We start from the raw sequence: 10,189 nt of genomic DNA, 5'->3' as shown, positions 1-10,189 counted from the left end.
AAATTCTGTGTCGTACCTCTGGGTTCAAAATGTTCACTATACCCCTTGATAAAATCCTTGAGGGGGCTAGTTTCCAAAATGGAGTCAATTGTGGGGGGTTTCCACTTTTTAGGCACATCAGGGGCTCCCGAAATGCGATATGGTGTCCACTCTTGATTCCAGCCAATTTTGCGTTCAAAAAGTCACACAGTGCTCCTTGTCTTCTGAACCTTGACTTGCACCCAAACAGTGTATTTTCCCCGTATGGGGTATTGGTGTACTCAGGAAAAATTGCTCAACAGTTTTTAGGTTCCATTTTCTCCTCTTACCCTTGTGAAAATAAAAAATTTGGGGCTAAAAGATCATTTTTGTGGAAAAAGTTAGATTTTTATCTTTAATTTTAGTTTTTTATTTTCACGGCTCCATGTTATAAACTTCTGTGAAGCACCTGGGGGTTAAGGGTGCTCACCACACGTCTAGATAAGTTACTTGAGGGGTCTAGTTTCCAAAATGGTGTCACTTGTGGGGGGTTTCCACTGTTTAGGCACATCAGGGGCTCTCCAAACGCAACATGGCGTCCGCTAATTATTCAAGCAAATTTTACATTCAAAAAGTCAAATGCGCTCCTACCCTTATGAGTCCTGCCATGCGCCCAAACAGTGTTTTTTCCCAACCTATGGGGTATCTGCGTGCTCAGGGGAAATTGCACAACAAATTTTGGGGTCCATTTTTTCCTGTTACCCCTGCGAAAATAAAAAAATTTGGGTCTAAATTAACATTTTTTTGTGAAAAAAGTTAAATGTTAATTTTTTCTTCCCCATTCCAAAAATTCCTGTGACGTATCTGAAGGGTTAATAAATTTCTTGAATGTGGTTTTGAGCACCTTGAGGGGTGCAGTTTTTAGAATGGTGTCACTTTTGGGTATTTTCTGTCATAAAGGCCCCTCAAAGTGACTTCAAATGTGATGTGGTCCCTAAAAAAATGGGTTTGTAAATTTTGCTGTAAAAATGAGAAATCGCTGATCAACTTTTAACCCTTATAGCTCCCTAATAAAAAAAAAATGTTGGTTCCAAAATTGTGCTGATGTAAAGTAGACATGTGGGAAATGTTATTTATTAACTCTTTTGTGTGACATATCTCTCTGATTTAAGGGCATAAAAATAAAAATTTTGAAAATTGCGAAATTTTCTAAATTTTCACCAAATTTCTGATTTTTTCACAAATAAACGCAAGTGATATCGAAGAAATTTTACCACAATCATGAAGTACAATATGTCACGAAAAAACAGTCTCAGAATCAGGGGGATCTGGTGAAGCGTTCCAGAGGTATTACTTCATAAAGTGACAGTGGTCAGAATTGTAAAAATTGGACCGGTCATTAACGTGCAAACCACCCATGGGGGCAAAGGGGTTAATACAATAACCATTTCTGGAGTTTGGATTTACAAAAAGGAAGAAAGAAGGTGCATTCAAGATGTTCCTTTCTTTTGGCAAATAAAAAAAGTGGAGACATGGAGTTTTGGCCATTTTGCAAACTAAATACACACGTCTATGTGGTCCATAATGTAAATGACAGGACACGGATGCCATCCATCTGCTGTGTGGTGAAATTCACGGACGTCTGAATGAGACTCAGGGTTATTCACCCTGCAGAATCCAGTTTGTCGTCCTAGTATCCACCACTTTACATGTATCTACCTATCTATCCAGACCGAAAAAATGGAACAGCACCAATATCTCGTGCATGAAGTAGGGTGCAGGGCCCATAAAGTAAATATCCAGTTACAAAATAGATAAAAAATGAAAAAAGAGGCAGCACTCCAATATAAGAAAGGACGTTTAATAGCCCATGTGGCGTGCCACATCTATCTATCTGAAAAAAAGATAAAGACAGCACTTCAAGAGTCCATAATATAGTGGTTTATTGACCCATCACGTCAGGGTGACATTTCGTTCCCAGTGTGGAACTTTTTCAGAGTCCATAATATAGTGCTTTATTGACCCATCATGTCAAGGCAACGTTTCGTTCCAAGTGTGGAACTTTTTCAAGCTTCAAAAAGTTCCACACTTGGAACTAAACGTTGCCCTGACATGATGGGTCAATAAAGCACTATATTATGGACTCTTGAAGTGCTGTCTTTATCTTTTTTGAATACATTCAGAGGTTTGGTATTACCTATTAAACATTGCATCCACTTGCATTAATTTGCCTTTTGCTTGTGCTGCACCTATATTTTGCTATCTATCTATCTATCTATTTCATATATCTTCTATCTACAAAGTATCTATCTATACTCCTCTCTCTATTTCTCTCATATCTATCTTCTTTCATGTCTAGCTATATCTTTTCCGTTGGATCGTCTGAGTGACCCCCTGAGTGACCCCTTGCAGTCAGAGGATCCACATTCTAGAATAATCGAGTATTATCCATGACAGCCCAGGCATAAATGCAGTAGGCATCCTGGAGAAATTGCTGTGCATCTATCTATAGCACTATAGAGAATTATCCTGGAATAAGTACGGGATTGTGACAGATATGTGGCTGCAAAGACATGAATATTCATGGCGGACAGTCGTTAAATGGCAGCGCATTCCTCCTCTGCAGTGACACATCAGCACCTCCTCAATAATATAATTGCAATACACAAATAGGATGGGGATCTCCCAGGACTAGCAGCTAGGTCGCCATTAAATCTGTGTGTGGGAATTGCTGCGGGGCCACGGTTGCAGGGACGCACCATCTGGCTTCCCCTCTCTTCTCGCCCCTCTTAATCTCTCTTCACGTTAACCCGGTGCTCCACTTATCTGTGCCCCTTAGCTCCAGCTACACAATGCGGCTCCTCTCCTCCTCTCCTGTTCTCAGTCTCTGGAGCTGGTCTCTTTGTCTCCCCAACAAGTCCTTTCTGTGGACAACCTCACTTCAGCCTCTCCCATCTCACAATCCTCCCTGTATGGAGGCAACACTTTTGCCACCTGGATGGCTTTTTCTCAGGTCCATTTAAAGGGCTAGCTTATTGCTGTGTTGACTCTAATTCAATGGACTTGCCTCCTTCTCGTTTTGTGTCTCCAATGCATAGAAAATGCAAAAGTAAAAATGTACTCCATGCGTTGCAGGAGAAAAAGACAAAAAACCTACAGCTATTGTACAATGTATAACAGTTAATGGCCTCTGTATCATGGGGGAAGGGTAACACGATGAATAGTGGACACTTAGATGAGCAAGGTTAGATTTAGCAAGATCACATGAGCAAGGATATGGCTGAATGACACACTGAGCCAATACCTTACTCAGTAGATCGTCTGGTGTTTTCCAAGGAGGAACCATTGATAAACCAGAAAACGTGGATAACAAGTGTCACAGGTCTGTCAGACTTGTTAACCTGACTGGACAATCCCAGGCCCAAGAAAAGGCAGATCAAATGTAAATGTGGGTGTTTTGCGGGCAGTTCTAGCCATTTTGGGGGAGCCCAAAGCGCAAGTGCATTAACATCTTGTCACTATGTGTCAGTGTGTCATTATCCTGTACCCCGAGTGTCAGCGTCATTATACTGTGCCCCAAGTATCAGTGCCATAATCCTGTACCCCCGAATGTCAGTGTTATTATCCTGTACCCCAAGTGTCAGTGTCATTATCCTGTACCCCGAGTGTCATTAACCTGTACCCCAAGTGTCAGTGTCATTATCCTGTACCCTCAGTGTCAGTGTCATTATCCTGTACCCTGAATGTCAGTGTTATTATCCTGTACCCCGAGTGTCAGCATCATGATCCTGTATCCCGAGTGTCAGTTCTATAATCCTATACCCCAAGTGTCAGTGCCATAATCCCGTACCCTGAATGTCAGTGTTATTATCCTGTACCCCAAGTGTCAGAGTCATTATCCCGTACCCCAAGTGTCAGTGTCATTATCCTGTACCCCAAGTGTCAGTGTCATTATCCGGTACCCCGAGTGTCATTAACCTGTACCCCAAGTGTCAGTGTCATTATCCTGTACCCTCAGTGTCAGTGTCATTATCCTGTACCCCGAATGTCAGTGTTATTATCCTGTACCCCGAGTGTCAGCATCATGATCCTGTATCCCGAGTGTCAGTTCTATAATCCTATACCCCAAGTGTCAGTGCCATAATCCCATACCCTGAATGTCAGTGTTATTATCCTGTACCCCAAGTGTCAGTGTTAATATCCTGTACCCCGAGTGTCAGTGTCATTATCCTGTACCCCAAGTGTCAGCGTCATTATCCTGTACCCCAAGTGTCAGAGTCATTATCCTGTACCCCGAGTGTCAGTGTCATTATCCTGTACCCCGAGTGTCAGCGTCATTATCCTGTACCCCCAAGTGTCAGTGTCATTATCCTGTACTCAGAGTGTCAGTTCCATAATCCTGTACCCCAAGTGTCAGTGCCATAATCCCGTACCCTGAATGTCAGTGTTATTATCCTGTACCCCAAGTGTCAGAGTTATTATCCCGTACCCCAAGTGTCATTGTCATTATCCTGTACCCCAAGTGTCAGTGTCATTATCCTGTACCCCAAGTGTCAGTGTCAATATCCTCTACCCTGAGTGTCAGTGTCATTATCCTATGCCCCGAGTGTCAGTGTCATTATCCTGTACCCCAAGTGTCAGTGTAATTATCCTGTACCCCAAGTGTCAGCTCCATAAACCTGTACCCCAAGTGTCAGTGCCATAATCCTGTACCCCAAGTGTCAGTGCCATAATCCTGTACCCCAAGTGTCATTATCCTGTACCCCAAGTGTCAGTGTCATTATCCTGTACCCCAAGTGTCAGTTCCATAATCCTGTACCCCGAGTGTCTGTGCCATATTCCTGTACCCCAAGTGTCATTGCCATAATCCTGTACCCCAAGTGTCAGTGTCATAATCCTGTACCCCGAGTGTCAGTGTCTTTATCCTGTACCCCGAGTGACATTATCCTGTACCCCAAGTGTCATTTACCGGTACCCCAAGTGTCATTAACCTGTACCCCAAGTGTCAGTGTCACAGCCCTGTACCCCAAGTGTCAGGGTCACAGTCCTGTACCCCAAGTGTCAGTGTCATTATCCTGTACCCCGAGTGTCAGTGTCATTGTCCTGTACCCCGAGTGTCAGTGTCATTGTCCTGTACCCCGAGTGTCAGTGTCATTATCCTGTATCCTAAGTATCAGTGCCATTATCCTGTACCCCAAGTGTCAGTGCCATAATCCTGTACCCCAAGTGTCAGTGTCATTTTTCTGTATCCTGAGAATCAGTGTCATTATCCAGTACCCCAAGTGTCATTATCTTGTACCCCAAGTGTCAGTTCCATAATCCTGTACCCCGAATGTCAGTGCCATAATCCTGTACCCCGAGTGTCAGTGCCATAATTCTGTACCCCAAGTGTCCGTGTCATTATCCTGTACCCCAAGTGTCCGTGTCATTATCCTGTACCCCGAGTGTCAGTGTCACTGTCCTGTACCACAAGTGTCAGTGTCATTATCCTGTACCCCGAGTGTTGTTGTCATTATCCTGTACCCCAAGTGTCAGTGTCATTATCTTATACCCCGTGTGTCAGGGTCATTTTCCTGTACCCCGAGTGTCATTGTCCTATACCCCAAGTGTCAGTGTCGCTGTCCTGTACCGCAAGTGTCAATGTCATTGTCATGTACCCCAAGTGTCAGTATCAGTATCCTGCACCCCGAGTGTGGGTGTCATTATCCTGTACCCCGAGTGTCAGTGTCATTATCCTGTACCCCGACTATCAGTGCCATTATCCTGTACCCCAAGTGTCAGTGCCATAATCCTGTACCCCGAGTGTCAGTGTCATTTTTCTGTATCCTGAGTATCAGTGTCATTATCCAGTACCCCAAGTGTCATTATCTTGTACCCCAAGTGTCAGTTCCATAATCCTGTACCCCGAGTCTCAGTGCCATAATCCTGCACCCCGAGTGTCAGTGCCATTATCCTGTACCCCAAGTGTCCGTGTCATTATCCTGTACCCCGAGTGTCAGTGTCACTGTCCTGTACCACAAGTGTCAGTGTCATTATCCTGTACCCCAAGTGTCAGTGTCATTATCCTGTACCCCGAGTGTCAGTGTCATTATCCTGTACCCCGAGTGTCATTATCCTGTACCCCGAGTGTCATTATCCTGTACCCCTAGTGTTGTTGTCATTATCCTGTACCCCAAATGTCAGTGTCATTATCTTATACCCCGTGTGTCAGAGTCATTTTCCTGTACCCCAAGTGTCATTGTCCTATACCCCGAGTGTCAGTGTCACTGTCCTGTACCGCAAGTGTCAATGTCATTGTCATGTACCCCAAGGGTCAGTATCAGTATCCTGTACCCCGAGTGTCAGTGTCATTATCATGTACCCGAGTATCAGTGGCATTATCCTGTACCCCGAGTGTCAGTGTCATAATCCTGTACCCCGAGTGTCAGTGTCATTATCCTGTACCCGATTATCAGTGTCATTTTCCTGTACCCCAAGAGTCAGTGCCATAATCCTGTACCCCAAGTGTCAGTGTCATTATCCTGTACCCCGAGTATCAGTGTCATTATCCTGTACCCCAAGTGTCATTATCTTGTACCCTAAGTGTCAGTTCCATAATCCTGTACCCCAAGTGTCAGTTCCATAATCCTGTACCCCAAGTGTCAGTGCCATAATCCTGTACCACAAGTGTCAGTTCCATAATCCTGTACCCCAAGTGTCAGTGTCATTGTCCTGTACTTTGAGTGTCGGTGTCATTATCCTGTACCCCAAGTGTCTGTGTCATTATCCTGTACATCGAGTGTCAGTGTCATTGTCCAGTACCCGGAGTATCAGTGTCATTATCCTGTACCCCCAGTGTCAGTCCTGTACCCCCAGTGTCCATGTCATTATCCTGAACCCCAAGTGTCATTATCCTGTACCCCAAGTGTCAGTGTCATTATCCTGTACCCCAAGTGTCAGTGTCACAGTCCTGTACCACAAGTGTCAGAGTCATTATCCTGTACCCCAAGTGTCAGTGTCATTATCCTGTACCCCGAGTATCAGTGTCATTGTCCTGTACCCAAAGTTTCAGTGTCATTGTCCTGTACCCTGTCAGGCAAAATGTATTTTTGTCCGAGTTTTAAAAATGAGAGATGTCCTAAATTTCCACCCCCTGTCCATTTGTAAGACATAGAACTCAGTGCTTTCCCCCACATCAGGAATTTTTATTACCGCCATAAAATCTCAGCGAAGAGCAAACCTTCTAGTCTAAACTGGTCTTTCCCTCCAAAATCCTATTGTTTAAAAGTTTGTACAGTTAATGTAGAATTTAATAAGGCACATGACTGTCACAAACCCAGGGACCACATTTTTGGAATGCTCACCTTTTTCCGGTTACAATGGTATATCTTGCATGGCTGGGAAACCCGGGAAATCGTTTCTTAGCTTCTGAACGTCATAGAGATATCATATTTGATATCCATCTGCATGAATATTAGTGACGGCAAACATGATGTCTCCATCTTGGATGTGGGATCCCCCCACACCAAGATATGCAAGATGGAGGATTTTTATGTCTTATGTAGCTGGGTGGGTTCACAAAACCGGGCCCTTTTGTGAGGTAAGCGATATGGGTGTCTCCTGGTGTTTTGGCCCCTTACTAAAAACCAGAACAGCTTTAAACCAGCAGATTCTTGCCAGGGACGTCAGACGCATGCACACCTTGCTGCGTGGAAGAATCACATCTAATTTCCGGGGAGCCGTCCCCCCACAGAATCTGAGACTATCACCTCATGGCGTAGGTTTTGCTATTACTTATCCCTTTTATTTTAATAACTGTTTATGCATATATGTAAATTGTCTCTTTTATAATATCTTGTATATCTTTTGTAAACACTGCCCACTTTCGGGAGTAAATCATTATTATTTACCAGCTTCATTCTTCTTGTCCTATGTCGAGCAAACACGTTCCTCACCCGCTAATTCACGTTACCTAACGGGTACCCGATCCACCTGTTAAGCGATCGGTGGTGGCAGTATACCAGTGTTTATGTGATATTGTGGTTTGAGGGTGGCTGGACGGAGGTATATATATATGTTCCTGGAAGGAACTGGTGGTATATATACGTCCTGTCACATCACGTGCCGCAATAGTCGACATAAATTAGAGCAGCTGCGCCTGTGCTTTTCCTCAGTCAATACCGTGTTTGACCAGCAGGATAAGGGTGCGCCAGAGCGCTGCAAGGTCTGACTAAAGTGGTGGATTTCATGACAGTCCTGTACCCCCAGTGTCATTGTCCTGTACCCCCAGTGTCATTGTCCTGTACCTCCAGTGTCATTGTCCTGTACCCCCAGTGTCAGTGTCATTGTCCTGTACCCCCAGTGTCATTGTCCTGTACGCCCAGTGTCAGTGTCATTGTCCTGTACCCCCAGTGTCAGTGTCATTGTCCTGTACCCCCAGTGTCAGTGTCATTGTCCTGTACCCCGAGTGTCAGTGTCATTGTCCTGTACTCCCTTAGCAGAAATTACTGTATATTTAGAAGTTATGATTGTTTTGCAGTTTGCAACCAGGACCTCAAGACCGTAGAATAAATGGCATCAGACAGAAGTAAAAAATGACAGAACCCAACCTCCCCCACCACCTCCATACCTGGTGCCAGCTGTAGCCCTCGTAGCCCCCCTCACCATCCCAGCCCCCAATTGTTGGCAACTTACAGTGGCAACATTTTTGGTACCCTCAGAAGGATTAAAGCCACCTAATGTCTTTTCCCCCCTTAGTGACTAACAACAGCAAACAGGGACCTAACAGACTAATTGACTTGCAAATGAATCATTTGTCTCCGTGCTTAATAATTACTGCTAACGATTTATTTTCCCATTTCTTTTTCCTGTCCGCCACTTCCTCTCGCTTTCAGGGACACGTCTACCGGCCCTCACAGCTGACCCCAATAGCAACATTTTTTTTAAATCTTATATGGGCGACAGTCTGTGGCCCTAATGACGGAGGGCGATCAGCGGTAACGTGTGCATCATTACGACACACAGCTGTTTGCTCGATTCCCACGATTCGGTGCCAACTCTCAGTTTATCATCTGAGAAAAGAATCCAATGGTGGGGGGACTAGAGATGGGTTGAAGGGTTACCAGTCCCTGTCTTTTTCAATTACGTGTACATGAGCGAGCAGAGGGATGCGCTAGGAAGGAAGAGGCAATGACTCAAGTGAACTGTGGAATTCGCTGTCACAGTAAAGGGTTGGGAACCGGCTTAGGAAAAGAGGCTCTTTGTTTTAGACTAAGGTCCAAGCTTCTAAGTAAAACATAGAGCGAGGGTTTTCGGAAGTAAAGCCCTCTCTTGTTTTTATCCACCATTCATCGGTGGCCACAGAACATTGTGAATCCCCCGACTGGCTTTATCTTGATTGCAGCAAATCGTCCCTTGTTACCAGTTTACCCTTTCTACCAATGTTTGCACCTCTTTTGTATGCAGACTGGCAACTGTGTCCGAGATAAAAAAGAAAAAAAATGGATTGTTTTTGTAAATGAACAGGATTTTTTTTTTGTATGCGGGAGCCCCCACTGCGACATTCTCACGGCTCAAACATGGCAAAGGCTTCAGTGGGATGGCGACTGAATGGAGCCAGCAAGCATGGCATGGGCACTTATTAAGCCTTAGAAGGCACTAGGCATCCTGCCACTGATACAATTCAAGTCTGAATAGAATTAGCTAATGGCTAGATGCTGGGAAAAATGAGGCTTGATATAGAGGAAGGTTTGCAAAAAAAAAGGCTTTGTGCATGTCGCTGGAAGAGTATGTCTTGTAGGATAAGAGTACCAAATACAAAATGTCGCCATCTCATCTCTATGGCTCTATCAATAGTATTAGTCATACAATTTATAGCTGTTGGGGAGAAGGGTGTCATTCCTTAGACATCAAATGCAGTGGATTTAGTTAATTGGATCTTTTGATTTCCCATATATAATGCAATGATTGTCATCTTAATGACTTCAAAGTTATATGGCTCTGAAAGTTCTACCCATGTATGGCCAGCTTAAATCTAGCTAGTCTACAATATTGGGAAAATGAGGTATAGAAAAAGCCATTGAGGAAAATCCCATGTAATACAGTGGGTACGGAAAGTGTTCAGACCCCTTTAAGTTTTTCACTCTTTGTTTCATTGCAGCCTTTTGGTAAATTCTAAAAAGTTCATTTTTTTTCTCATTAAAGTACACTCTGCACCCCATCTTGACTGAAAAAAAAAACAGAAATGTAGAAA

General features: G+C 44.0%; 1 long non-coding RNA gene across 1 annotated transcript in view; it reads left to right on the top strand.

The window, feature by feature from the left end:
* Positions 1–7,596: 7,596 nt before the first annotated feature.
* Positions 7,597–10,189, top strand: part of LOC141152994 (uncharacterized) — a 150,851-nt gene continuing 148,258 nt past the window's right edge. Inside the window, exon 1 of the long non-coding RNA XR_012247210.1 lies at positions 7,597–7,714. This is a non-coding gene — a long non-coding RNA (uncharacterized lncRNA). The remainder of the gene's footprint in view (positions 7,715–10,189) is intronic.

This window comes from Phyllobates terribilis, unplaced genomic scaffold (assembly GCF_046119375.1).
Source record: "Phyllobates terribilis strain yellow unplaced genomic scaffold, ASM4611937v1 Scaffold_7__3_contigs__length_470593459, whole genome shotgun sequence".
Lineage (NCBI taxonomy): Eukaryota > Metazoa > Chordata > Amphibia > Anura > Dendrobatidae > Phyllobates > Phyllobates terribilis.
The sequence above is the reverse complement of the archived record's forward strand: the minus strand, read 5'-3'. Positions and strand labels throughout refer to the sequence as shown.